Source organism: Taudactylus pleione, unplaced genomic scaffold, assembly GCF_031769625.1.
Source record: "Taudactylus pleione unplaced genomic scaffold, aTauple2 ptg000016l, whole genome shotgun sequence".
NCBI classification, from domain to species: Eukaryota; Metazoa; Chordata; class Amphibia; order Anura; family Myobatrachidae; genus Taudactylus; species Taudactylus pleione.
The window spans coordinates 49,171,357-49,198,807 of NW_028284418.1; the positions used below are offsets into that span (position 1 = coordinate 49,171,357).

Below are 27,451 nucleotides of genomic sequence, written 5' to 3' on the forward strand. Positions count from 1 at the left end.
CTGGCAACTAGTTGCTGCAGCAGAAATCCTTTTATTTAGGTTGCTGGATGCTGATTGGTGGAGGCGGAGTCACGTGGGCAATCCAACATGGCCACGCCCATGGACTGGAGGGTTGCAGTCCAACCCCACAGACGCCGGAGCCACAGCAGACTGCGGGTGCAGGAGAGAGGACACTGACAGAGCCAGCCGGAGAGGAGGGAGCCGCTGCCGCACTGTGAGTGCCGAGGACGCCGCGAGTGAGCGCCCGCAAAGGTAAGTAACGGGGTCTGGTTCTGGGGCCTCTGTGGGGACATGTGACACATAGGCTGCTATGTACAGTATATCTGTATACATGGGCTGCTATGTAGATGTGTATACATAGGCTGCTATGTAGATTTGCAGCATTCCTCACATATCCGCCCTTACAACTGGGGACTCAGAATGAGAGTGACAAAATTCTTTTAAGTCCTTCACGCAAATATGGGCCATGTAGTGCAGCAACAAGTAAAACCATATTTGCCTGTTAGGAGTTGTATTGGTTATGCCTGCTACATGGCAGGTACAAGAACACACTGATGATGATGATGATGTGTTGTAAAGTATGTGCATAAGCTGCCAATGAAGAGGTATATGTATCCTGAGATGTGGTCAGCTCTATGCAGAAATACATTTTTTCTGTGCACTTTTCTTCTGGAGTGACTTATACACAATTTGCTAACAACTAAGCCCATAGTGTTCCAAAAACACTATAGCAATACGACTCAAGTACAAATTCCAATGGTGTCTATTGTTATAGCCATTAACATGTATTTAACTAATGTTTAACGGCTTCTAAAATTCAACTGAATATTTAAATAGCAGCAACCTGCTATACAAATGCTAATGTAAAACAGTCCTTTCATTTGTATATATATGTATTGTGATAGGATCACTGGTAAAGTGGTCTGTGGCAGGTACATTTGTCCCAGATTCCTGTCTTATGTGTTTTAAACCCCCATGAGAAAGTCTGCAGTGTAGCAGGCTTGAGTTTCGGCTTTTTGAAAAGCCGGTTTGGGACCTGGGGGTTGTGGGTGAGAGGAGAGGGAGGGCTCCACCCACGGCCACTCCAGGTTTTGGTTCTCGCAGCCTGGTAACAGGCTTGTTAGGGTTTCCACCTGAGAGTGGCCAATATAAGCCTAGTGTGTTTAGGGCTGAGGGTCTCACCTGGGAGAGCAGACAGGGAGTTTGCTCAGAGACACTTGAAAATCTATCCGTGAGTGTTGTGCTGTGCTTTTGTTGCTGGTGAGGGCATTAGGCCCTGCCAGGTTCTGGTAGTGAGGGAACCACTTGTGAAGTTAGAGCCCCGACAGGGCTAGGATTTATGTTTATGTTTCCTTTATGTTATTTCTGACATTGTACAATAAAGTCTGGCGCCGACCAGCTTGTACTCGAATCCAGACTGGCGTACTGTTTCCAAGCTGCTGTGTGTGTAAGGAAGGAGACCTCTACCCAGGAGAGGGACCCCTAATCTGACTGTGTCACAATATGGTGGAGAATGCGGGCACCCACACACACTGAAGTTGCAGCGAGAGGAAAACTTTCCGTTTAAAAATTAAAGGGACAGACACCCAATTTGTGAGTGTGGAAATAACGCTGTGTCCTTGGAGTCCCATAGAGGAGACGTCAGCCAATGCTCAGAGAGGCAAGGTTTAGCTTCCAACCTACACCCCAGGACAAAATGGAGGACATAATTAAGGCCTTGCTCCAAGCTACAGCAGCTCAGCAGGAAGCTACCAGGGCTCTGCAGGAATCCACCAGGGAGCAACTGTTGGCCTTGGAGACAGCCCAGGGGCAACAACAGGTTGCCATCGAGGAAACCCGCCAGGCCTTGGCGGAAAACAGCCAGGCCATAAAAGAGGTGGTACAGCACCTGGTCGCCCGGCCCAGAGATGTTATTGCTGGTCCTCCCACCACCACTCACTCGTACGAGCCAGTCACTTCCTCCAAAAGATGACTTCGGGTGATGATGTGGAGGCCTATCTCGCCGCATTTGAAAGAACGGCCGAAAGGGAGAGTTGGCCCCAGGAGCAGTGGGCAAGTCTGGTGGCACCTTTTTTGTCTGGGGAGCCACAAAAGGCCTATTTCGACTTATGCCTGGCTGATGCCAAGGACTATCAAAAACTAAAACAGGAGATCCTAACTCGCTTGGGAGTCACCACCTTTGTTCGTGCCCAACGGGTCCACCGCTGGGAGTTCCATATGAATAAGCCTCCACGTTCACAGATGCATGACCTCGTTCATCTGTCCTCAAAATGGCTATAGCCCGAGACGCTGACGGGACCACAGATCGTGGAAAGGGTCGTGATGGACCGGTACCTGCGATCATTACCTGTGACTCTGCGCAAGTGGGTGAGCCATGCAGACTCTAAGTCCGTGGACCAGTTGGTCGAGCTGGTGGAGAGGTACGTGGCGGCTGAGGAGCTGATGAGTATGCCCCACCGAGCTCCGATGGCACACCGGCGAACTCCCACAGACACTGGTAAGACTGTTCCAGGGGAAAGGGTGCTGGGCGGTGGAATGTACCTAAGACTGACGGTGTAGAACCTGGAGACAGGCCTGCCAGGCCAGGAAGGTTCTTGCCCCGTAAACGAATAGACATTAATATGACTCAGTGTTTCCGATGTGGTGACTTCGGCCATATTGCCGCTAATTGTTCACTTACAACTGAACCTATGCAATGTGATACTGCTCATGTCTACGGCAGGGGGTCTTTCTTTGCACAGACAGCCTGTACGGCTGACCGGCAGGCTGAGACTGATAAGCACATGTGTGTACTCACTGTAGATGGCAACCGAGTAGAGGCACTGTTAGACTCTGGTAGCTTGGTGACACTTATAAAAGCTGAGCTGGTGAACCCCTTGCGGCGTGAGGGGAAAACTGTTGGTGTGACCTGCATACATGGGGATACTCGATATTATGTTACTGCCGAGGTGAACATCGAGACACCATGTGGTTCTGCTATAGTTTCTGTGGGTTTGGTGCATGGTCTGATGTACGATGCAATATTGGGGAGAGACTTTGCTCACTTCTGGAAGTTGTGGGAAAGCCGTTTTGTTCCAGAGGTGAACAACCCCGATCCATTTGAGAAGGTTGTCGATGTAGTGGAGGAGGGAGTTTCTTCTGAGTCAGAGTTATTCCCTTTTTCTACTATGATTGGCGAACTAGAGAATGCGGAGCGTGACGGTGGCCCGCCAACTGATGTGCCTCCCATTGAGGTGGGAAGTGTTGTTGGGCCAGGTGATCGTCTGCCTGGCCCAACAACCTCTGCCTCTGCCTCTACCTCTGCCTCTACCTCTGCCTCTACCTCTGCCTGGCCCAACAACCTCTGCCTCTGATTTAGAGGTCAGAAGAGAGGTCTTTGCCGTGGAGCAGTTGAATGACCCTACTTTGGTAAAAACCAGGGAGAATGTAAAAGTAGTTGATGGTAAACCCGTAGACCCTGATAGTCCTTTGTCCTATCCCCACATGGCAATGTGTCAGGATTTGTTATATCAGGTGACTAAGAAGGGGGAAGATATTGTGGAACAACTAATAGTTCCCAAAGCCTACAGAAGAACAGTGTTGGATCTGGCCCATGGTCATATAACGGCAGGCCATCTAGGGGTAGAGAAAACCACTGAGCGAATAATGCAGAGGTTTTTCTGGCCCGGGCTTCATAAAGAGGTGTCTGACTTTTGCGCATCCTGCCCTGAGTGTCAGTATCATGCTCCCAGGCCACATTTTAAGGGTCCACTAGTTCCATTGCCTATTATAGAGGTGCCATTTGAAAGAATAGCGATGGATTTGGTTGGACCCTTAATGAAGTCTGCCAGGGGACACCAGTATATTCTGGTCATAATGGATTACGCTACCAGGTACCCGGAAGCGATCCCGTTGCGCAATACGTCAACCAAGACCATTGCCAGAGAGCTAGTTCATGTCTTTAGCAGGCTGGGTATACCTAAGGAGATACTAACTGACCAGGGTACACCATTTATGTCAAAAGTCATGAAAGAGTTATGTCGCCTGTTCAAAATTGAACAGTTAAGAACTTCGGTTTATCACCCCCAAACCGATGGGCTGGTCGAGAGGTTTAACAAGACGTTAAAACACATGCTTAGGAAAGTGGTCGACAAGGATGGTAGGGATTGGGATTACTTATTGCCGTATTTATTGTTGGCCATAAGAGAAGTTCCCCAGTCCTCCACCGGGTTTTCACCCTTCGACTTGTTGTATGGGAGACACCCAAGGGGGTTACTAGACATTGCCAAAGAGACATGGGAGGGGCAGTCTAGTCCTTACAAAACGGCGATTGAGTATGTTTCTCAAATGCAGGAGAGAATTGCTGCGGTAGTGCCGATAGTGAGAGAGCACCTGGAACAGGCTCAACAGGCACAGCAGAGGGTATACAACTGCAATGCTCGGTTACGCAGCTTTGCTCCTGGGGACAGAGTGTTAGTATTGGTTCCCACTGTGGAAAATAAACTTTTGGCTAAATGGCAAGGGCCCTTTGAAATCTTAGAAAGAGTGGGGCAGGTCAATTACAAAGTTTACCAGCCGGGGAAAAGAAAGCCGGAACAGATATACCATATAAATCTGTTAAAGCCCTGGAAAGATAGAACGGTACTGTCAGCCGACCGAGCCCCTCCAGTAAATCCAGGGCCCTTAGTTCCCGAAGTGACAGTGGCAAAAACCCTGTCGGCAATTCAACAACAAGAGGTCAAGGAGTTTCTGATCAGAAATAGGGTGCTGTTCTCTGACGTACCCAGGAAAACCTCGGTCATTAAACATGACATCATCACTGACCCAGGGGTTAAAGTTAATCTAAAGCCCTATAGGTTACCAGAAGCACAAAGAGAATCTGTGTCGAAAGAAATTAAAAATATGCTAGAGTTAGGGGTTATTGAAGAATCACATAGTGAATGGTCAAGTCCCATTGTGTTGGTTCCAAAGCCCGACGGGAGTGTGCGTTTCTGCAATGACTTCCGAAAGTTGAACAGTGTTTCAAAATTCGATGCCTACCCGATGCCAAGAGTGGATGAACTGATTGAGAGACTAGGGACGGCAAGGTATTTAACCACTCTTGACCTAACCAAAGGGTATTGGCAAGTACCGTTAACCGAGAGCGCCAAACAAAAGACAGCTTTTTCAGCGCCAGAGGGCTTGTTTCAGTACAAGATGTTGCCCTTCGGGCTACATGGGGCACCTGCTACTTTCCAAAGAATGATGGACAGGATTCTAAGGCCCCATAGACGGTATGCGGCTGCTTATCTGGATGACGTGGTCATTCATAGTCCTGATTGGCAGTCTCACTTACCCAGGGTACAAGCAGTGTTGGACTCCATCTATAAGACAGGTTTGACAGCCAACCCAAAAAAGTGTTGTCTAGGCATGGAGGAAGTAAAATATCTGGGATACACCATTGGCAGAGGCCTGATAAAGCCTCAGCTCAATAAGGTTGATGCCATACAAAACTGGCCACGGCCTCTGAATAAGAAGCAGGTGAGAGCCTTCTTGGGAATTACGGGGTACTACAGGAGGTTTATACCCAACTTTGCCACCATGGCAGTCCCACTGACTGACCTGACCAAAGGCAAACAAAAAGTCATGGTAGAATGGAGTCCTGAGGCAGAGAAAGCTTTTCAGGAGTTGAAAGTAGCGTTGTGTTCCCAACCAGTCCTGATGACTCCTAATTTTGAAAGGGAATTCATAGTACAAACTGATGCATCAGAAGTAGGTATAGGAGCGGTCCTGTCCCAGAACAAGGAGGGTGAGGAACACCCTATTTTCTATCTAAGTAGAAAGTTGAATGTACATGAGAGAAACTTTGCCACAGTGGAGAAGGAGGCGTTGGCCATAAAGTGGGCATTAGAGGCTCTCAGGTACTACTTGGTTGGAAGAAAATTCAAATTGATCACTGACCATGCCCCTTTGAAGTGGATGTCCGAAAATAAGGACAGTAATGCGAGAATTACGAGATGGTTCTTGGCGTTACAAACTTTTAAATTTTCAGTGGAACGCAGGCCAGGAAGCCAGCTGGCCAATGCTGACGCGTTGTCACGCATTCATTGTTTGGGGGCTTCAGTTGTTCCGCCCCACAGGTCGAAACAAAGGGGGGGGATATGTGATAGGATCACTGGTAAAGTGGTCTGTGGCAGGTACATTTGTCCCAGATTCCTGTCTTATGTGTTTTAAACCCCCAGGAGAAAGTCTGCAGTGTAGCAGGCTTAAGTTTCGGCTTTTTGAAAAGCCGGTTTGGGACCTGGGGGTTGTGGGTGAGAGGAGAGGGAGGGCTCCACCCACAGCCACTCCAGGTTTTGGTTCTCGCAGCCTGGTAACAGGCTTGTTAGGGTTTCCACCTGAGAGTGGCCAATATAAGCCTAGTGTGTTTAGGGCTGAGGGTCTCACCTGGGAGAGCAGACAGGGAGTTTGCTCAGAGACACTTGAAAATCTATCCGTGAGTGTTGTGCTGTGCTTTTGTTGCTGGTGAGAAATGTAAAGAGAACTGGATCACCAAAGGACTTATCCAGCAGAACACTTTTAGTAAAGTAGTACTCCTGACTTCATTTTCATATCCTCCTGACCCTAGGCCAACATTCCTGTGTGACTGGATGATACAGCCCATCAAGAACCTCTGCAATCTGGCTGGGCCAATATATAATAGGTTGCACATATCCTTCTGTATCAATGTCTATTTTCCTATAGAATGTAAGCTCGCGAACAGGGCCCTCTTACCTCTATGTCTGCCTGTTATTACCCAGTTTTGTTCTAGTAATGTTTGTTCCCACTTGTAAAGCGCAACAGAACATTCTGCACTATATAACTAACTGATGATAATAATAATAATAAACTGAATATTATAATAATAAAATATAATAAGTGCTCTTTAATAAACCATACCACAAAGTTATATTTCCAAAGACAGCATTGCCTAATTAGCAATAAACACACATAATTTAGTGTTAAATCATATCTGAGGAAACATTATTTTAACCTCATAATTACTGTTACCCTAAAATGAAGGTTTACTTCATGCAAAAATCCTGGTGAACTCAAGTTACATTATCTAATCTTCATAAATGAACTCAGAAACCTTTTAGCCATAAAAAAAATCCTCTATCTAAACTTACACGAGCTGTGACATAGCAAAACTAAGGAATGTAAATGTAAATGGTATACTGCTGTTAGTGGTTACTTCTAACCAGTCTGATAAGAGGAAGAGGCAGTTAATGCAGGGTAAGGACTTTTCACCTGCTTCAAAAAAAAGTCTTCATTATATATAAGAGAGGAGTACAATACATTAAGATAGTCCCTAGCATCAAGAGCACAGGATATCATCTTTCTCTGTCATATGGTAAGATTATTAGGTAATGTACTATGCATTTCAACACATTCATTTTGTTTTTTAATCAATACTTTAATAACTATTTTTACTACAGTAAATATTGTTCAACTATTATAGAAAATGTTAATAATACATATTCAGGACATTCTAATACATTCAGGAAAATGTTCAGACTTCAAGCTGTCCACGCATTTTACAATCTGAACTTTTTTTTTTTAATCAAACTTGTAAAGCATTGACGTGTTTAGAACAATTTGCCCAACACAAGTAAAAGTAGATGAAAAAAAAAATCCTAGTTCAAAACAATTAGATTAATGCTTGATGAGTATATATTGTAATTGTAACGTTTTGTATATCAGGCATGCACTGAAGATTTATTCCTGTCTTGTTTGATATACAAACATTACAATTTTGATCAGACAATAAGAAAGGAAGAAAATTCTTATGCTTAAAGTTAATTAATTTTAGCCGCTGTTGAGTTCCCCTTTAGATAAGTCTTATCTGACATTTTTCCCTTATCAGTTATATGGTCTCAGTATTGGTTGTTAATGTCAGTTGTGTACTGATTAGACTGAGAACACATTTTAAGGCTGGTAATATATTCGTATAGCGATGTACCTGTAGAGCAAGCTACTAAATAATGTTATATAAACTTTTTACATTTGAGAAATGAATGGTAAGGAAGCCACTTTATTATTAAAATGTTGTTATCAATGTTTCTCTGTTTTATGTTTAATATACATTATGTATAATATGATGTTTCATTTAATAAGGTTAATTTAGCATGATTCAAAATAATTTATCTTATTATCTGATGTGTAGATTTTTAAAAAAAATCTGTTTATTAGTTTTTAGCAAATTACAAAGTAAAAGGTTCTACAATTGTATAAGTAAAATGATATTAGAAATACATCTGGTAAAGACATCAGATAGACAACTAAGATGTTAAGCAAATTAAATAACATGTACTTCAATACAGTGTAGAAAAAAAAACATCATTCAAAAATAACACCATATTGCTCAAAAGATAACAACGGTCTTTATAATAGGTAGACTGTATTTTATATTAAATAAAAAAAGAACCAAACTAAACATAAAAGGGGAAGACAAAAGACAAGACGATAGGAAAGAAAGTAAGTGAGGGCGGGAAGGGGAGGGCAGCCCATGTTTATTTAGATAAACAAACCGAACAAATGAGTATCTGGGAAATACAATATTACATAACAGAAGGAAAGTGGGACATATTATTGATCTGTTGTATATGTAGACAAAAGCTGTTTGTGTAAAAACCATTCCATCTTCTCAAACATTTTGAAGATCTGTGATTAAGTATCATGATCCAATCTATCTATGTACTGTATAAGCACCATTTCCTGTAGAAACCCACTATACCTTTTTCAACCTCAGGTAAGGTTCATTTTCTGTCAAAATAAAGAAGTTGACGCATTTTTTGTTTCACCTTATTAAGAGACAGAGCAGATCTAAAAGTCCAATGAATTAGAATGACCTTCTTAGACATAGTGAACAACATAGTGAAATAAATGATAGTTTTGGGTGAGGCAAGATCCATATTGAAAATTGTATGCATAAACATGCTAGGGGTCGGGAGTTAGTGAGAGTGAAAAAGTTGCATTAATATATCATATAACTTTATTCCAGAAACGCTTATTCTTACCACATTCCTAGAAACATTTGAAAAAAGTTGCAGGAGTATGACGGCACTTGGAGCAACTCCTTGACACAGAGGGGTTTATAATAAAACGTAAGGCAGGAGATATATATGCTCTCTGAATTGAATGAAGATGAATGTCCTGTAAATATGCTGAATTTAATATACGCAGGGTAGCATCATAATGAGTGAATAATAGAGAGGGAGAGGATATAGTTGGGATGTCTTTTTGCCACTGTATACTCAATTTTTCCCAAGATGATTCTATGGAAAGATTAAAAAGTTCACAGTATAAGTATCTTAATTTAAAAGCAGAAGAGATGCATAGTTTCAGGATTTTAAGAAGTAGATCTGAACAAATAGAAAGTTGAAGAGGTAAATTTAGAGACTTAACATATTGGAATTGGGAGGGGAATATTTATCACAAAGTTCAGAAAATTGTAAAATATGGCCTCCTGGGTCATAAACTTTTGAGGCTGAACACAAGATTTTGTTATGCCATTGTGTAAATGTCAAATTAGATAAGGATGGGGGAAATGAGGGGTTATCCCACAATGTGACATAAGGTGAAGAAGTATGATTTCTTCCCAATTTTTTATTCATAGTGATCTAACAATGATAGGTGTCTCAAATTAATATATGTTGTAAAATATGCAAAGGAATGTCAGTTTTCTTAGAATGTAGAAGTGCATTTGGGTAAAAGGGAGCAAAAATAGATTTGTCCAGGGGAGGGTCAGTATAAGAACCCCTATCATGCAACCAATCAACAATATAATGAAAAAAGACAGCAAGTGAATAGGAGGCAAAATCCGTAACTCCAATTCCACCAGCTTTTCTGTTTGCCATAAGCTTGGTTAAAGCAATTTTTGGTTTTAAAGTCTGTCATAAGAAACGGGACATTACTCGCCGTAAATGAGCAATATCTTTGTCCAAGATGCGAATAGGTAGCATTTGCATCACATAAAATACTTTTGGGAAGACTATACTCCTCAACACCACGGCCCATCCCAATAATGAAAGGGGAAGTGATTTCCAATCATCTAACATGGAGGTTACCTTGGATATAATGGGAAAAAAGTTTGCCTCATATAGTTTGGCTATATCAGCATTTACTTAAATACTTAGATATTTCATTTGAGATTGGACAATATGAAAGGATGCAATAGATGATAGGGATGTAAGCGACATAGAGGATAGACCAAGCGGCAACATCTCAGATTTGGTGAAATTTATTTTGTAACCTGCAAACAAGCCAAATTCAGAAATAAATTTCAGAATCTCTGGGATAGACAATGTAGGATCAGATACAAAAAGCAGCATTTCATCTGCAAAAAGCGTAATTTATACCTCAAAATTGCCTACTCGTACACCTTTAAATATAGATGAGGATCTCAGAGCCATCGCCAGCAGTTCGAGAGCTACAGCAAACAGAGAAGAGAGGGGACAACCTTGCCTTGTACCTTTTTGTATAGTAAATGGGGAAGAGATAAAGCTATTATATAAAATTTGGGTGCGTGGGTTAGTATAAAGCAATTGTATGGCATTACTGAAAAATTCAGGGAATATGGAAACAATGAAGGGCTTGATATAAATGTGTCCAATTAACTAAATCGAATGCCTTTTCGGCATCTAATAAAAGAATCAGATTATCTGAATGTGAGGAGGAAAGAGAGGAAGAGTGTATAGCAGAAATCACCTTTCTGACATTAACCACCAAATGGCGTCCCCAAATAAAGCCAGATTAATCTGAGTGGATAATATGTGGGAGAGCTAACTTCATGTGATCTGCCAGAATTTTAGATAATAATTTATAGTCAATGTTTAAAAGTGAAATAGGATGGTAAGAACTTGGGAGAGTAGGACCCCTATCAGGATTAGGAAGCACTTTTAAAATGACCGAATTAAAGAAAATGGGAAGGAATGAGAGGAAAGTAGGGAGTTAAAAACATTAAGCAGAAGTTCTACAAACCTAGACATGGCAATTTTGTAAAACTCTCCACTAAAACCATGTGGCCCAGGAGCTTTTTCTGGCTTTAGCTGCTTAATGCCGTGGGATGAGTTAAGGAGCTCTGAAGAAGTAGCAGATTCCGTATTAGAAGGAGGATCCTCTGTATCAGGTGAATGGTCAATAATTGGGGAGGAGTCGGGCACAGAGGAGTACAACTTCCCATAAAAATCCCTCAAAACCTCGGCTATTTGAGCATTAGAAGTAATTAAGCTGCCTTGGGGTGTCCTAAGCGAGTGAATCCTAGCGGGCTTGCGCGAAACTCGCAGGAGATTTGTTAAGAGACGATCCGCTTTGTTTCAAACTTATGAAATTTGTAGCTTACAGAAAACAAGTACCAGTCACCCATGTCTCGCATTAATTCAACAAAATGGGTTTTCGCAATAAGATACTGCTGTTTAGCGTTAATTGATAGTTCAGATTTATATAGTTGATATGCTGCAGAAAGGGTTTCCTGTACATCGAAGTATTTTAATTAATATTTCTTATTGAAATCTGCTATGAAAGAAATGATCTCGCCTCTCAAAACAGATTTTGCAGTCATCCAAAACAGAATTGGGCTAAGGCCCCATACATCAGCAATCGATTGTGGCAATTCTGCAATTTGCAATCGATTGTGTATAAAAATGTGCAATGTATGGGCTTCACAGATCGCAGATTGCAATCAAAAAGTGATAGAAATTGGTAACTCAGATTGTCCAACATGTTGGATTTCACAAATCGATTGGGGTTGTAAATTGCTAGTGTATGGACATGATCAGCAGATTTGCAGACCATTACTAGTAAAATGATTGACAGATTGCATTTAGACTCTTGGGAGGATAAATTGTTGTTCTTATACTCGTTTCCAGGCAGCTTCCAATCGATTTCTGAATTTAAGTGAGCATGATAGATGTGAGGGCAATTTCCACAATTTAGAGGAACCTAGCTCAATTGGGAGATGCAGGACAATTGAGACCAGTGTGTGGTCAGAAAGCGAGATCGAATCAATTTGTGAATCAATGACCGAGGGAAATAGAGTATGAAAGACTAGAACATAATCTATATGTGTCAGCGTATTGTGAGCAGATGATAAATGTGAACTCTTTATCGGTGGGATGGAGAGCTCTCCAATCGTTGACCACCTGCCTTCATTTTGCCAATATAGGAATTCCTAAATTAGGGTGGGAAAAGTGCGGGAAGAAGGATTAGATCTGTCTAATACCCGTTTTACACCAAAGTCCCCGGGTCTGACCCAGGATTTGGAACACATTTGCAACCCGGATCAAACCCGGGAGAACCCCCTTTTACACTGCGGCGCCGACCCGGGCTATGGTCAGATCCCCTGGTCACTGGACCCGGGTTGATCCGTTTACACCGACTAAAATCCCGGGGTTATACGTGTTCATGTGCATCAACCCGGGATATTTCAGTCTGTGTAAAAGGGGTATAAATAGCTATAGGAAATTAGATTAAAGTCTCCTCAGATAATAAGAGATTCATTACAAGAAGGGTTAAGGGTTGCAAGCAATTTTTAAAAAAATAGCTTAGAGTATACAGTTGGAGCATATACTGTACATTTGAAACAACATATTTGTGACCTTGTATTTTCATAGCAACAACAACAAATCTCTCTAGTGGATCAGATATGATGGAGGAAATCTCAAAGGGAATAGTTAGTCTAATTAAAATCGCAATGCCCCGAGACTTAGAATTGTATGAGGCTGATGCAACTACAGACCAATAAAGCATATTTAATTTGTCACCTCATCCGTAACCAAATGAATGTGTCTCTTGAAGGAAAGCTAAAGAGATATTTTTCTTATTCAAGTACAAGAGTAATTTTACATCTTTTTGTGAGTGATCCTGACGTTTTTCAATATCTAAGCAATTTATGTAGAATTACATGTAGTCCTCTACATATAGGATTGCTGCACCATGCCAGCCTGCCACAATGGAAACTAAAGATCTGTCGGTCTGTGGGAATAAAAGGGAAACTAATAGTATGGAAAAATAAATAATAATAAATATGGAATTATTTATTCAGTTTTCAGAAGCTGCACATGGAAAGCCTCTGTAAATAACTCCTAGCCATGTATTTTTAATTGGGATACAGACAAAAAACCACACTTTAGGGATGGCCCCCATTCTAAGGTGTATATACTGTGTTACTTCTGTGCTATCTTAAGGAGAAATACGGCACATGGAGGTGATGAAGAATGATTTACATGTGCAGCTTATGAAACACGTTTTTCACGTATGGAGGCTTTGGAGAAGAGGCTGGTTCACAACTTGCACAGCAGTGGCATAACTACAAATTTTGTTCCCCACTGCCAAAAAGGTTTCAGGCGCCCCACTGTCCCCGTCCAAAAAACAAACACACCCAAAGACGACGTTTAAGATGTGTGGTTTCATGATGCAATAATGTCCCTTACACATTATGACACACTAAGTAATGCTCCTTACAACACATTATGCCACACCGTAATGCCCTTATAACAAATATACCACACTAAATGCCCCTATAACACATTATGCCACACCGTAAAACTCCTTACAACACATTATGTCACACAGTAATGCCCCTTACACATTATGCCACACAATAATACCACGTATAACACATAATGACACTCAGTAATACCCTTATAACAAATGATGCCACGCCGTATGTCCCTATAACATATTATGCCACACCGTAATGCCCCTTACAACATATTATACCACACAGTAATACCCCTTACACATTATGCCCCTTATAACATATAATGCCAAACAGTAATGCCTTTTATAACACATTATGCCACACTAAGTATTACCCCTAATAGCACATTGTGCCACACAGTAATGTCCCTTACACATTATGCCACACAGTAATGCCCATTACATCCCACCCTGACAGATCTACTTCACCAACACTCCTCTCCACTCCTGCCAGTCTGTCACCTCAGCTCAAGACAGGTTGCACAGTTTCTATGTTCGTGTACAGTCAGATTATTGGGAACATAGGGCCTGATTCAGAGCCAAATGCCCTGACCAGAGCGCTCGCTCTGAATCAGGGCCCTCCTCCCTAAAAATGGAGCGGCCTCCTGGCCGCTCGTATAGCTGTGGGTGACCACCCACAGCTATAGCAAGCGGCCATGATGATGGTCACGATGGTCTTTGACCATCGCGACCATCGGGCTTGTGACGAGACCCTGTGGTAGGGTCTCGCTGCCGCAAGCCCAGGAGTGATTTTGGCTCTATCAGAGCCAAAATCACTCCCACTGACATCATTTACTGATGTCAGTGGGGCCGGGTTCAGACGGTAGGCGTTCCCATGGGAACACCTCCGTCTGGCAGCCACGCCCCCAGCACGCCCACCAAAGGGGGCGTGCTGTCAGTCACCATCAACAGCACGCCCCCTTTGGTGCGAGACCCCTCGTCGCTCGCCGGGTCTCGCGCATGCGCACGACGGAGCTCCCTCCGTCGTGTGCATGCGCATTCGGCAAACATCGACCCGCTTGCGAGCGTCCTTTGCTTGCGAGCGGGTCTGAATGACCCCCATAGTTTATAACCTGTAAACTGAATGTATCAAGTTAGTGCCCCTTATACAGAGCCCCCTGTAGTAGTCCCCCTGCACTTGTGCCCCTTATGCAATGCCTCCTGTACTAGTGCACCTTATGCAATGCCCCCTATAGTAGTGCCCCTTATGCAATGCCCCCTGTAGTAGTGCCCATTATGCAGTGCCCCCTGTAGCAGCACCTCTTATACAATGCCTCCTGTAGTAGTGCCCCATATGCAATTGCCCCTGTAGTTGTGCCCACATGCAGTGCCCCCTGTAGCTGTGCCCATATGCAGTACCCCCTGCAGCTGTGCCCATATGCAATGCAGTGCCCCCTGTAATTGAGCCCATATGCATTGCCCCCTGTAGTTGTGCCCATATGCAGTGCCCCCTGTATTTGAGAACATATTCAGTGTAGCCTGTAGCTGTGCCCATATGCAGTGCCACCTGTAGCTGTGTCCATATGCAGTGCCTCCTGTAGTTGAGCCCATATGCAGCGCTCCGTAGTCGTGCCCATATGCTGTGCCCCCTGTAGTTCTGTCCCTTAAAGTAGTGCCCCCTTAAAGTAGTGCCCCTTTAAGTAGTGCCCCTGTAGTTGTGCCTATTAAAGTAGTACCCCCCAGTACTTACCTGATGCCAGTACTTACCTGGCTTCACGCGGCCGTCATCCAGGCTGTCGCTCCCGCTGCTGTGCTGGCTGGATCTAACTTGATCCAGCAGGCTCGGCCACACAGGCTCCTCATGTCGCGGGTGGCGTCATGACGTCACCCACGCACTGCATTACTGGGGATGCCGGCCTCTGGGACGATCGGAGGCTTCCTTAGCCTCAGATCATTTCAGAGGCCAGCATCCACAGTTGCAGTGGCACAGCAACGGCCCCCGGTACCCCCAAGCTGCTGCGGGGGCCGTAATTATGCCACTGTTGCACAACTTTAATAGAGTGTTTGTGCTATATGTATTCATACACAGAGGTGTATTTATTAAGGCAAATTTGGAGAAAAAAGATAATTTCCACTCTTTCCTCCATATTTATCTTCTGTCTAGCACTTTGCAAAGCCATCTTCTGGAGAGTGCGCTCAGAAGAGCAGTCAGGGCGGAGCTAGGGCATATATGATAATGAGATTCATCATTTCCATGTCGCATGTTAAGCTGCACTTTCTCTTCCTCCAAGCGTCAAAATCCTCCGTCACCACTTAGGTGGAAGTTGTCAGCCTTGCTCTGTTTTTGAGCAAAATTGTGTTACTTATAATACATAAATATGACATATGTTGCCGCCCTGCTCCAAAAATTAAGAACTGTGGCTCTATGCATAAACATTAGTACATAGATCCCATTGTACACAAGTGACTGATATATGTATTGTGTAATCACTTCCAGGGGCGCCGAGAGGGGGTGAGTACTATTTCAACAGGCCTGACTGTTGGAGGGACCCGGCAGGGGTCTGGGTCCTGAAGCCCACCCCCTCTGGCCACCGTCACTGCTGCTATTTAGTTCGGGCAGGGAGAGAAAGGACTGACTGCTGCTGCAGCAGCCTCTCTCCCCAGCCCAGCACACATGCTGCGGAACACAGACGGACCTTATTCCCGACAGGTAAATGTCGGGATTTTGTAGTGGGGCTAATGATAGGCACCGGGATTTCAAAGCCTATCTTTAGTCCCATGTCGGGCTGGCAGTGTCAGGATATCGGCAGGCGGGAAAGCACCCGCCGGTATCCTGACTGCATCCCGTTCTGTGATTATCCAGAGAAAAAGACTTAGAAGGGGTAATTTATACCACATAAAGCACATTATATTGATTGCTAGTGTTATGCAAAGAAAATCTAATTCCAGGCCACTATCACTAAGAATAGTTGGATGTTAGTTGTTATATTTGGCAAACATACTTTGTATTATTGCCAGCATCTGATTATGATAGTTTATAATTAGTGTATGCAAATATTCTTGGCTGGTACAGAAACTAGTAGTTATGTGAGTAATCTGTGTTCACTATGTACAAATTCTGCTATGGGGAAACTTGTTGCATCACTGTCCTACATCAGTATTAATATAATCAGTGGATCCCTAAGTATTAGATATATTTCCCTAGCACTCAGAATGAAATCAGCAATAAGATTTGAAAAACTACATGGGGGTAGATAATTCAGAGATCTCAGTTGCATATATTTGCAAAAATATGGCTAAGCCTCCAGACCACATCACGGCTTCTCTGATACTGGAGGTCAATAATACTTGGTCAAAGCCTGGGGTGCAGAACCCCAAAAAGCCAGCGAAGGCCAACCACCCCAGGGAATTATCTACCACCATGTAGTTTTTCAAATCTTATTGCTGATTTCATTCTGAGTGCTGGGGGAATACTTTTTGCTCATTTCTTGTATAGAATAACCCCTCCCTTACATGCCGCTGAGTGATATTACTGAAATGATTGAGCAGCTACCAACATGTATTGTGTTATCAGGGCCGGCTCCAGGAGTAGCTGCGCCCTGTGCCACCTGGGTGATGGTTGTCCCCTCTAGTCGCGTGTCCGGAAATGGGGGCGTGTTTTAATTACCATAGGCCACGTTCCCTAAAATTATGTTATTTGGGGGCATGCCAGCATGGCACGCCTGCAGTGTAACGTCAGGCTGGGGGGAGCCCAGCACTTCGTCACTAGCTGGGCTTCCCCCAGCCCTTTCCCGGCACTGAATGGATGCCGGGCGCATGTGCGCAGTATCCATTCAGCCTCCAGGATCCGGCACCGCCGCACAGCTGCAGCGGTGGGGGTACCCGACCTCCCGACCAGACCACCCGCGGGCCACTTTGACCCACGGGTGGAACAGTGGGACAGTGCTGTTCCGCTGAAATCAGGATGTTTGGGAGGGGTGCTCCCTCTATTGGGTGGCGCCCCTGTTCGATCACACTGGTCGAATACCCCAAGAGCCGGCCCTGTGTGTTATATATATGAGTGATCCACCAATGTTAAAGTGTTGTAATGAATAAAGCTAAAATAATGATGATTAAATAAGAGTTTGTATCGCTACCAGAATGTTGATTTTATTTACATTTTAAATATAGTCAATAGTCCAAATTGCATATCTCCAACTGATTTTGATCATAAATTCTTATTTAAGAATCACTGTTATAAAGTAACACTTAACTAACTTTAAATAGAAAGGTGTTTTACAAATGTCTAAAAATATTTTTTGGTAATGTATAGGGTGTATTATTATTATTATTATTATTATTATTAATAATAATAATAATAATAATGGTTTATTTGCTATTGGGAAGCATGCAGGACATCTTATTCTATCATAGAGATGACATGCAGCATGTATATCAGTTACTTGCAATGTAGCAATGCAGTATGTCTGTTATATGTCTGATCTGGTAATCATACTCAAAGGTTCAATGTACCTATTGAAGCTCAGAAATATATACTGTAGTAGGGTGAATTGTCCAGTGAATGAACAGTTAAGGAAATTCTGTTGTTTAAGATGATGGTGTATGTAACAGGTACAACAATTGACCATGTGTTGGTCTCCATCTAAATTCCCTCTATTAGAGTTATCGTCTCAATTCTCTGGGGAAAATTCAATTGTTTTTGTGCGTCCAATCACCCATCTAAACTGACGGGCAATATTCAATTGTTTCAGTTTTTTGCGTATGTGGTTTCTAAATAGACTTTTAGATTCCAAAAGAAGGACTTTTTGCCAATTTCTGCATGCATTCACGCAAGTCAGCAAAAACAATTGAATAGCTACGACGGGCACGTAAAAACAATTGCATCCCCACATGTTATTATTATTATTATTATCCTTTATTTATATGGCGCCACAAGGGTTCCGCAGCGCCTGACAAATTACAGAAACAAATGAGCACACAAGACAACAGCTATTAACAGTACAGACAATGCAGTGCAAGTACATGATTTATATACATTGCTGCATAACACCTAAATAAGCAGCAGGGTGTCAGTAATCAGTTTTAGGTGCCATTGTGAATGAAAGTAAAAGTAAGGCAAGAAGAAGCACGTGAGGAAAGAGGGCCCTGCTCGCGAGAGCTTACATTCTGAGGGGAGGGTCAGACAAACAGGGGTGACACAGATGGGCTAGATAGTGAGGAAGGAGCATAGAGTAGTGGGTTAGGATGAGCGCTGGAAAGCATTGAGGAAGAAATGGGTCTTGATGGCCCATTTGAAGATTAAGAGCCAGGAAGCCAAGTGATGAAGGAATTTTGCAGGAGCAGTGGTGTCAGAGGGGTAAATCCAGGGTTTGGTGATGGCTAGGAGAATCCAGGCATTGCAGATGAAGTGCTCATGAACGGAGACCAGTTTATTATAGACAAAACTGGCTTTCCAGAGGGAACAGGAGAGAGGGACAGAGTTAAGAGGTGAGAGGAGAATGAGATTATTAGGGTTGATGCAGTGTGGAGGTGATACTGATCTAGAGAAGGGGAATAAGGAGTGTGGGGTTATGTGGCTGGCTTCTGAATGAGGAAGGGTGACAGCAGGTGGTGGGTCAGGTGGAGGTTTAGTGTGGTGTGGGGGGGGGAGAGGATAGGTAACTTGGAGAAAAGAGAGGGTGCAGGGTTTAGTGGTGGTGCAGCAGGACCATGGTGGAAGAGAAGTGAATAATACTGGAGTTGTGGGAGATGCAGTTGAGAGACTTATATGTGATGAAGAGAGACAGAGGAGGGGGAGAACGTAGAGGGGATTATGGATGGAGAAAAGAGGTGAAAACTGGTGGTAGAGGAGAAAATAATGTAGCGGCTGAGTGAGGGTGGAGTAGAATAAAAGAGACATCGTGTAGATGAGGCGGTTGGGGGTGAAAAAGTCAGTAGTAGTAATGAGTTTGAGATGAGGGAGCAGTACAGGTCAAAGGTCAAAATCAGATAAAAGAAAGAACAGTGCTGGAAGATGTAAAGGCACAACTACAATAGTAAATTATAACCAAAAAAGGAGTGTAGAGCTGTTAAAGTAGCAAGACTTGAGAATTAGTCTAAAGTATGAATATATATATATATATATATATATATATATAAAAAAAAAAAAAGGTATAGGTGTGAAACAATGGTAGATACTACAGTAAAGATAAATTGACAGTGGTATTGGAATGATTTAAACAATGTAGAGAAGAAACGCAAACATACAAGTATTAAATGTTCAGTAAGCAGGTAGTTGCTTGCAATGCTGAAGCAGGGTGTTGTCAAAAGGTGTGTCCAGGTTATAATGGAAGCTGGTTGCTGAGTAGCAGGGTTTCCAGAAGCTCAGAAGATCCTTTGCTTTTTTCCAAGTTATAGAGAGTTCTTTTAAAATATTGTCCTCCTGTCTTCCTCCTGCTTAACTCCTGACTAACTCTTGAAGTTATGCTGTACATGTAGTCCCACTTAGAAAAAACCCACTTTGAAATAAAACCTAGCAGCCTTGTACAAGCCTAAAGCCTTGTGACCTACTGATTATATAGTTAAGCATAACATGTGTAGTCACTGATGACACCCACCCTCATTACCCTCACCCACACCAGATACAAGTCATAAAATTCTAATACAAACAAGCAAGGCCAAAACAGCATCCCATGAAGCTAGGAGATAAGATCTGACTATATAATTAAATTTAAAGTTACTCTGGTGTTTACAGATATTAAATAAAGACAGTATACCCAGCAAATCAGAGAATTCCAAACAGCATTGGTTTTTCTATAATAGGTGCCTGGTGCAAATATATGATTACCCAGCAAATCAGAGAATTCCAAACAGCATTGGTTTTTCTATAATAGGTGCCTGGTGCAAATATATGATTACCCAGCAAATCAGAGAATTCCAAACAGCATTGGTTTTTCTATAATAGGTGCCTGGTGCAAATATATGATTACCCAGCAAATCAGAGAATTCCAAACAGCATTGGTTTTTCTATAATAGGTGCCTGGTGCAAATATATGATTACCCAGCAAATCAGAGAATTCCAAACAGCATTGGTTTTTCTATAATAGGTGCCTGGTGCAAATATATGATTACCCAGCAAATCAGAGAATTCCAAACAGCATTGGTTTTTCTATAATAGGTGCCTGGTGCAAATATATGATTACCCAGCAAATCAGAGAATTCCAAACAGCATTGGTTTTTCAATAATAGGTGCCTGGTGCAAATATATGATTACCCAGCAAATCAGAGAATTCCAAACAGCATTGGTTTTTCTATAATAGGTGCCTGGTGCAAATATATGATTACCCAGCAAATCAGAGAATTCCAAACAGCATTGGTTTTTCTATAATAGGTGCCTGGTGCAAATATATGATTACCCAGCAAATCAGAGAATTCCAAACAGCATTGGTTTTTCTATAATAGGTGCCTGGTGCAAATATATGATTACCCAGCAAATCAGAGAATTCCAAACAGCATTGGTTTTTCAATAATAGGTGCCTGGTGCAAATATATATATTATGTTATTTAGTTATGTTTTTTCTATTTGGTACAAATTAACCTAAATTGACCTTGATTTTAAAAAATAAACAACAATAACCTATAAAAATCCAATAATTGAACAATTTATTCATTTACAGAAATAAATAAATAAATGTATATAATTATATATACATAATGCATATATAGGAAGCGCTGTACAGTTGGTACAATACAACTATTGATATTTCACCATTACTAAATAATCAATTATTTATTGCACATATATGGCTATATAACATATTCCCACAATTTAAAAGCTCATCATAAAAATACATAATAAAAAAAAAAAAACAATAGAGAATTAGCAATAATAAGTTATCCTTCTGAATATATACATTATATGTGACAAAGCTGTAGACCAGAGATTTTATGGATTTGGTGTATTAACTGACTAATCAGTTCTGAATACTATCTGGAGCACATGAAATACTAACATTGCCTTACATATGCTACAGGCAGGTGCATAAATATTGGGACATTGACAGAATTTTCATATTTTGGCCTCTATTCACCACCACAATGGCTTTGAAATGAGACAAACAAGATATGCTTTAACTGCAGACTTTCAGATTTAATGTGAAGGTAATTACATCCAAATCAGGTGAACGGTGTAGGAATTACAACGGTTTCTATATGTGCCTCCCACTTTTTAAGGGGCCAAAAGTAATGGGACAAACTAAACAATCCTAAATCTAACTTTCACTTTTTAATACTTTGTTGCAAATCCTTTGCAGGCAATTACAGCCTGAAGTCTGGAACGCATAGACATCACCAGACGCTGGATTTCATCCCTGGTGCTGCTCTGCCAGGCCTCTACTGCAAATGTCTTCAGTTCTTGGGGCATTTTCCCTTCAGTTTTGTCTTCATCAAGTGAAATGCATGCGCAATCGGATTCAGGTCTGGGGATTGACTTGGCCATTGCATAACATTCCACTTTTTAGCCTTAAAAAACTATTTGGTTGCTTTTGCAGTATGCTTCGGGTCATTGTCCATCTGCACTGTGAAGTTCCGTCCAATGAGTTCTGAAGCATTTGATTGAAACACTTCAGAATTCATTCTGCTGCTTTTGTCAGGAGTCACATCATCAATAAATACAAGGGAACCAATTCTATTGGCAGCCATACATGCCCACGCCATGACACTACCACCACCATGCTTCACTGATGAGGTGGTATGTTTTGGATCATGAGCAGTTCCTTTCCTTCTCCATACTCTTCTCCTCCCATCACTCTGGTACAAGTTGATCTTTGTCTCATCTGTCCATAGGATGTTGTTCCAGAACTGTAATGGCTTTTTTAGATGTTGTTTGGCAAACTCTAATCTGGTCTTCCTGTTTTTGTGGCTCACCAATGGTTTACATCTTATGGTGAACCCTCTATATTCACTCCTGTGAAGTCTTCTCTTGATTGTTGACTTTGACACATATACACCTACCTCCTGGAGAGTGTTCTTGATTTGGCCAACTGTTGTGAAGGGTTTTTTCTTCACCAGGGAATTAATTCTTCTGTCATCCACCACAGTTGTTTTCTGTGATCTTCCGGGTCTTTTGGTGTTGCTGAGCTCTCCGATGCGTTCTTTCTTTGTAAGAATGTTCCAAACAGTTGATTTGGCCACACCTAATGTTTTTGCTATCTCTCTGATGGGTTTGTTTTGATTTTTCAGCCTAATGATGGCTTGCTTCACTGATAGTGACAGCTCTTTGGATCTCATATTGAGAGTCGACAGCAACTGATTCCAAATGCAAATGTCACACCTAGAATCAACTCCAGACCTTTTACCTGCTTAATTGATAATGAAATAATGAGGGAATAGCCCACACCTGTCCATGAAATAGCTTTTGAGTTGATAGTCCCATTACTTTTGGCCCCTTAAAAAGTGGGAGGCAGATATAGAAACCGTTGTAATTCCTACACCGTTCACCTGATTTGGATATAATTACCCTCAAATGAAATCTGAAAGTCTGCAGTTAAAGCATATCTTGTTTGTTTCATTTCAAAGCCATTGTGTTGGTGAATACAGATCAAAATATGAAAATTCTGTCAATGTCCCAATATTTATGCACCTGACTGTATATGCCATATTAACAAATCACTAACCTACTAAGCAATATAAGGAGCCTGTTATTTGCTACTTACCAGCCTTTCTGGACTATAAATTAAGGGTATGCAGTCGGGAAGCCGGCGGATGTAATCCCGACGGCCGGCTTCCCGACTGCTTTATCCCGGCGAGGGTTATCATTAATATATTTTATTTTTTTTGTGATCCACCAATGTTAAAATGTTTAATAAATAAAAACAAAATCATGATTAAGACTGGAACAAAATGTATTTGAAAAAACTTGCTAAAATGTAACTCAGTGTAAGTAAAAATTGTAAGTGTGTATGCTGATATCCAAACCATTGTCAGACTCGTTGACATGCATTGTACTTGTGTTAAAAATGTGGTGGAACATAGAGAAGCACAATCCCGGCACATTTTTCTTTTATCCACATAGTCTAATATTGTAAGATTTTTAAAAATTTCCTCCTAGCACGTGTCATATATTTTTCGTTCCACTTCTATTTTTTTTAATAAATGCAAGTGTAATTACTATTACTAATATTAATAAAATTATTGTTATTATTATTATTATTATTATTATTATTATTTCCTGTGAATTTCCACAGACATTGTACTGGAACACTTTTCAGAGGCACATATTAAAATTTGTGTTTCCACGCCACTGAATAATCTTGGCAGTCTGAGTTCTTCAGCCTTGGTAACTACATATTTTTTGATGAAAACAGGACAGGACAACAACATAAGTTAGTATACCGGCTCTCCGTAGCATGCTGAGAATTACGGAAGTGAACAAGTAAATAACTGGTGATTGTTATTTAAGAACAGAATGGCAAATATACAGTATATATCTATATATGTGGGTTTGCTGTATATATATATATATATATATATATATACATATATATATATATATATATATATATATACAGGGCTGCCATCAGAAATTGTGGGGCCCGGGACAGACAAACTAGGCAGGGCCCCCCCCCACCGTTACCTTATCCATACATACAAAAAAAAAAAGTGAAATATTTTGGGCAAAAACGATTAAGCTTGCCACCACGTCAAGGTAAACTCTTTAGGCAGGTCCCTAACCATCCTCATTAATGCCCAGCCTCATCACCAGCCCCCCCAGGTTATTACTTCCAGTTTCTGCGCAGCCTTTTTTTCTAACCATCTCATTCCCCGTTATTAAATCCAGTCTGTGTGCCCTGCTGCCCATTTATACCACTTACCTTATTTCCGTTAAGAAGGATCCTGTTTCTTCCACCACCAGCACTGCAGACGCGACTGCTCCTCTTGGTCTATGGCTCCTCTGACGTCGACCTTGCCAGGGCCGGTGCAAGCTCTCTCTACACCTTAGGCAGGGCTTCATCCTAGCGCCCCCCCCATGTACTAAAGACATGTACCTCCTGCACACAGGAAGGTACACACATATACAGCACCAGGCTGCAAGTAACCATTGCAACAAATTCCAGCAGTGGCTAAAGATCAGAGATGCACACACAGCAATAGCGTCACTCCCTCCCCAACACCCACCTTACACAGGTGCATGGCAAAGGCACAGTCCGGACAGCACCCTCCACCCCTATCAGTACATGAAGCACGAGCTCCAATGGACAAGCCCCTGTGTTGCTTGCAGTATGACCCGGGATGACTGCTTAGTCTCTGCCCGCAATATCTCATGCTACGTGACGATTAAGCCTTCAAGGTGCCAGGGGCACTTATGACAGGGGGGCCACCTCCCTCTTGCACCACCTCCCCTGACCATGCCCGTGGTGCGTACGCCTCCTCCCATCACACCTCCATGAGGCAGCAGCACAGGTCCTATCAGCGGGGGCACATAACATATACATACTGTATATATACACGCACAAAGACACAATCCATTCTATTATGTGTAGTAACTGTCCCCCCCACTTCTTCCCGTATATATTGTATGATTTTGTCTTTCCAACAACTCATAATATATTAGTAAATTACATACAGTATATGATTATTCTAATATATATATTATATATTTAAGGATCTTCTCACACTAATACCTTATATATTAAATGATACCCCCTCACCCCCAGCCCTTACATATTTAATGATACCCCCTCACCCCGTCATTATATATTTAATGATCCCCCCTCACCCCCAGCCATTATATATTTAAGGATCCCCCTCACCCCCAGCCCTTATATATTTAATGATCCCCCCTCACCCCCAGCCATTATATATTTAAGGATCCCCCTCACCCCCAGCACTTATATATTTAATGATCCCCCCTCACCCCCAGTCCTGATATATTTAATGATCCCCCCTCACCCCCAGCCCTTACACATTTAATGATCCCCCCTCACCCCCAGCCCTTACATATTTAATGATCCCCCCTCACCCCCAGTCATTATATATTTAATGATACCCCTCACCCCCAGCCCTTACATATTTAATGATGCCCCTCACCCCCAGTCATTACATATTTAATGATTCCCATTTTCTCACTTACCTCTGCTGGCTGGGGTGCGCTGTGTTCAGCTCAGTCCTCCAAGAGTTCCAGGCTCCCAGCTGTCCCCAAGCACCAGTGTCCTGCTCCTCGTTGACATCAGTAGCGCAGACGCAGCGCCGCTTTATTAACGTCGGTCAGGTGCCAACCACTGCACAGGCCGGGGAGGGGACCGATCATGCTAGTCTCCGGCCTCCACCGCCAGCAGCAGCGCGGGGCGACGGAGGCTAGAGATAAGCAAAATTGTTTCCAGACTGCAGCGCTAGAGCTGCTTTGGAGCAGGGTGGGGGGCCCCTGAGAGAAGGAGGTCCTAGAATACTCGCCCCCCCACGCATCTCCCCCCTTAATCCGACCCTGCGCATGCTGCCCGGCTCACACACAGCCATGGGGTCACAAGGTGCAGACCAGGCACAATTAAACAGGCGCCGGGGATGTGCAAGCGTCACTGACCTTCCTGCTGTGGATTCAGTGGCGCCCTCAAGCGGCGCGCCGTGACGTCATTAAGTCACGTGCACTGACGTCCCTGCCCTGCCATCATGTAAGCTGGTGGAGGAGCAGCCCGAGCGGGCCCAGGCTGCCTCCTCCAGCTCCCAAGTCCGGCTCCTAGCCATCCATTCACCAACGCTGAGGACCAGGTTGGTGGGCGGTAGCAGCGGCGGCTGGGCACCATTTCTTCTCATTATGGCAGGCTCTACAATGGCAGTAATAGCGGGCGGGCCCCCGTTCAGCCAGAGGCCGGGCCCGGGACTCCAGTCCCGGCAGTCCCCCCCTGATGGCGGCCCTGACCACGTCACTTGGTTGTCTCTTAGCCTGAACTGTTCTCATGATTTAGTGGTCTGAAAATCCAACCACAAGCACTGCGAGCAGTTCAGACGCCTTTCGATGTACTCGATTAATCTAATAAATAGCGGAGATGACGTATGATGCGAGCGGCCAGGGGGCGTCTTTACAAAATAGCGAGCGCATGTTTCGTTCGCTCGCTCAGACAGAGGCATCAACAGACCGCAAAGAGCGAGCGCTCAATTTAAATAGCCGGCCCCTTTTTCTGAACGAGTGAGCGCAAATAGCGTCCGGCTCTGAATCAGGCCCTCTGTTCATTTGCCTGGCACTAGACTTATACACCGTGCTATTGAGGATTCCGATTGCTATATGGACTCTATAACTAAAGGCGTATCCCTCTAGTGGTGACAGATACGGTTAACCGTGGGCCTGATTCAGACCCGCTCGCGAGCTGGCTCAGTCGTGCGCAAACCATCGCTCCGGGTCTCGTACCAAAGGGGGCGTGCTGTCGATGTTGAGTGACAGCACGCCCCCTTTGGTGGGAGGGACGGGGGAGTGGCTGCCCAAATGGAGGCATTCCCATGTGAAAGCCTCCGTTTGGGGGCGGCCCCACTGACATCACGAGTGATGTCAGTGGGAGAGATTTCAGCTCTGTGAGAGCCGAAATCTCTCTGGGGCTTGTGGCAACGAGACCCTACCACAAGAGTCTCGTCGCAAGCCCGATGGTCGTGATGGTCTTGACCATCTCGACCATCTTCCTGGCCACTCGCTATAGCTGTGGGTGGTCACCCACAGCTATGTGAGCGGCCGGAAGGCCGCTCTAAAAAACAAGAAGGCCAGCCCTGATTCAGAGCGAGCGCTCTGTCAGAGCGTCTGGCTCTGAATCAGGGCCTATATCCACTGAACAGTCCCTGTGTCTCCACTTAGGAGAAGAGTTATATACTGCACAGTGTATGGTGTCATTACACATCCGGAAGTTTACCTAGGAACAGGTTCCTTGTACGGATATCATGTGGGTTAAGCAATGCTCATTTTAGAATTGTTTCATATGACATTTTTTAACAAGTGTATTTATTTTAATTTCAATTCTTTTCTAGTAAACACACACGATATTTGCCAATTGTAACTTGTGTATCTATCTTTCAT

At 43.1% G+C, this 27,451-nt stretch overlaps 1 protein-coding gene across 1 annotated transcript in view; it reads left to right on the forward strand.

Moving 5' to 3' along the window:
* Window positions 1-226: 226 nt before the first annotated feature.
* Window positions 227-27,451, forward strand: part of LOC148542031 (ATP-dependent translocase ABCB1-like) — a 190,343-nt gene continuing 163,118 nt past the window's right edge. The window contains exon 1 of the mRNA XM_088473936.1: window positions 227-252. The gene's annotated coding sequence lies outside the window, so the exon portion shown is untranslated. The remainder of the gene's footprint in view (window positions 253-27,451) is intronic.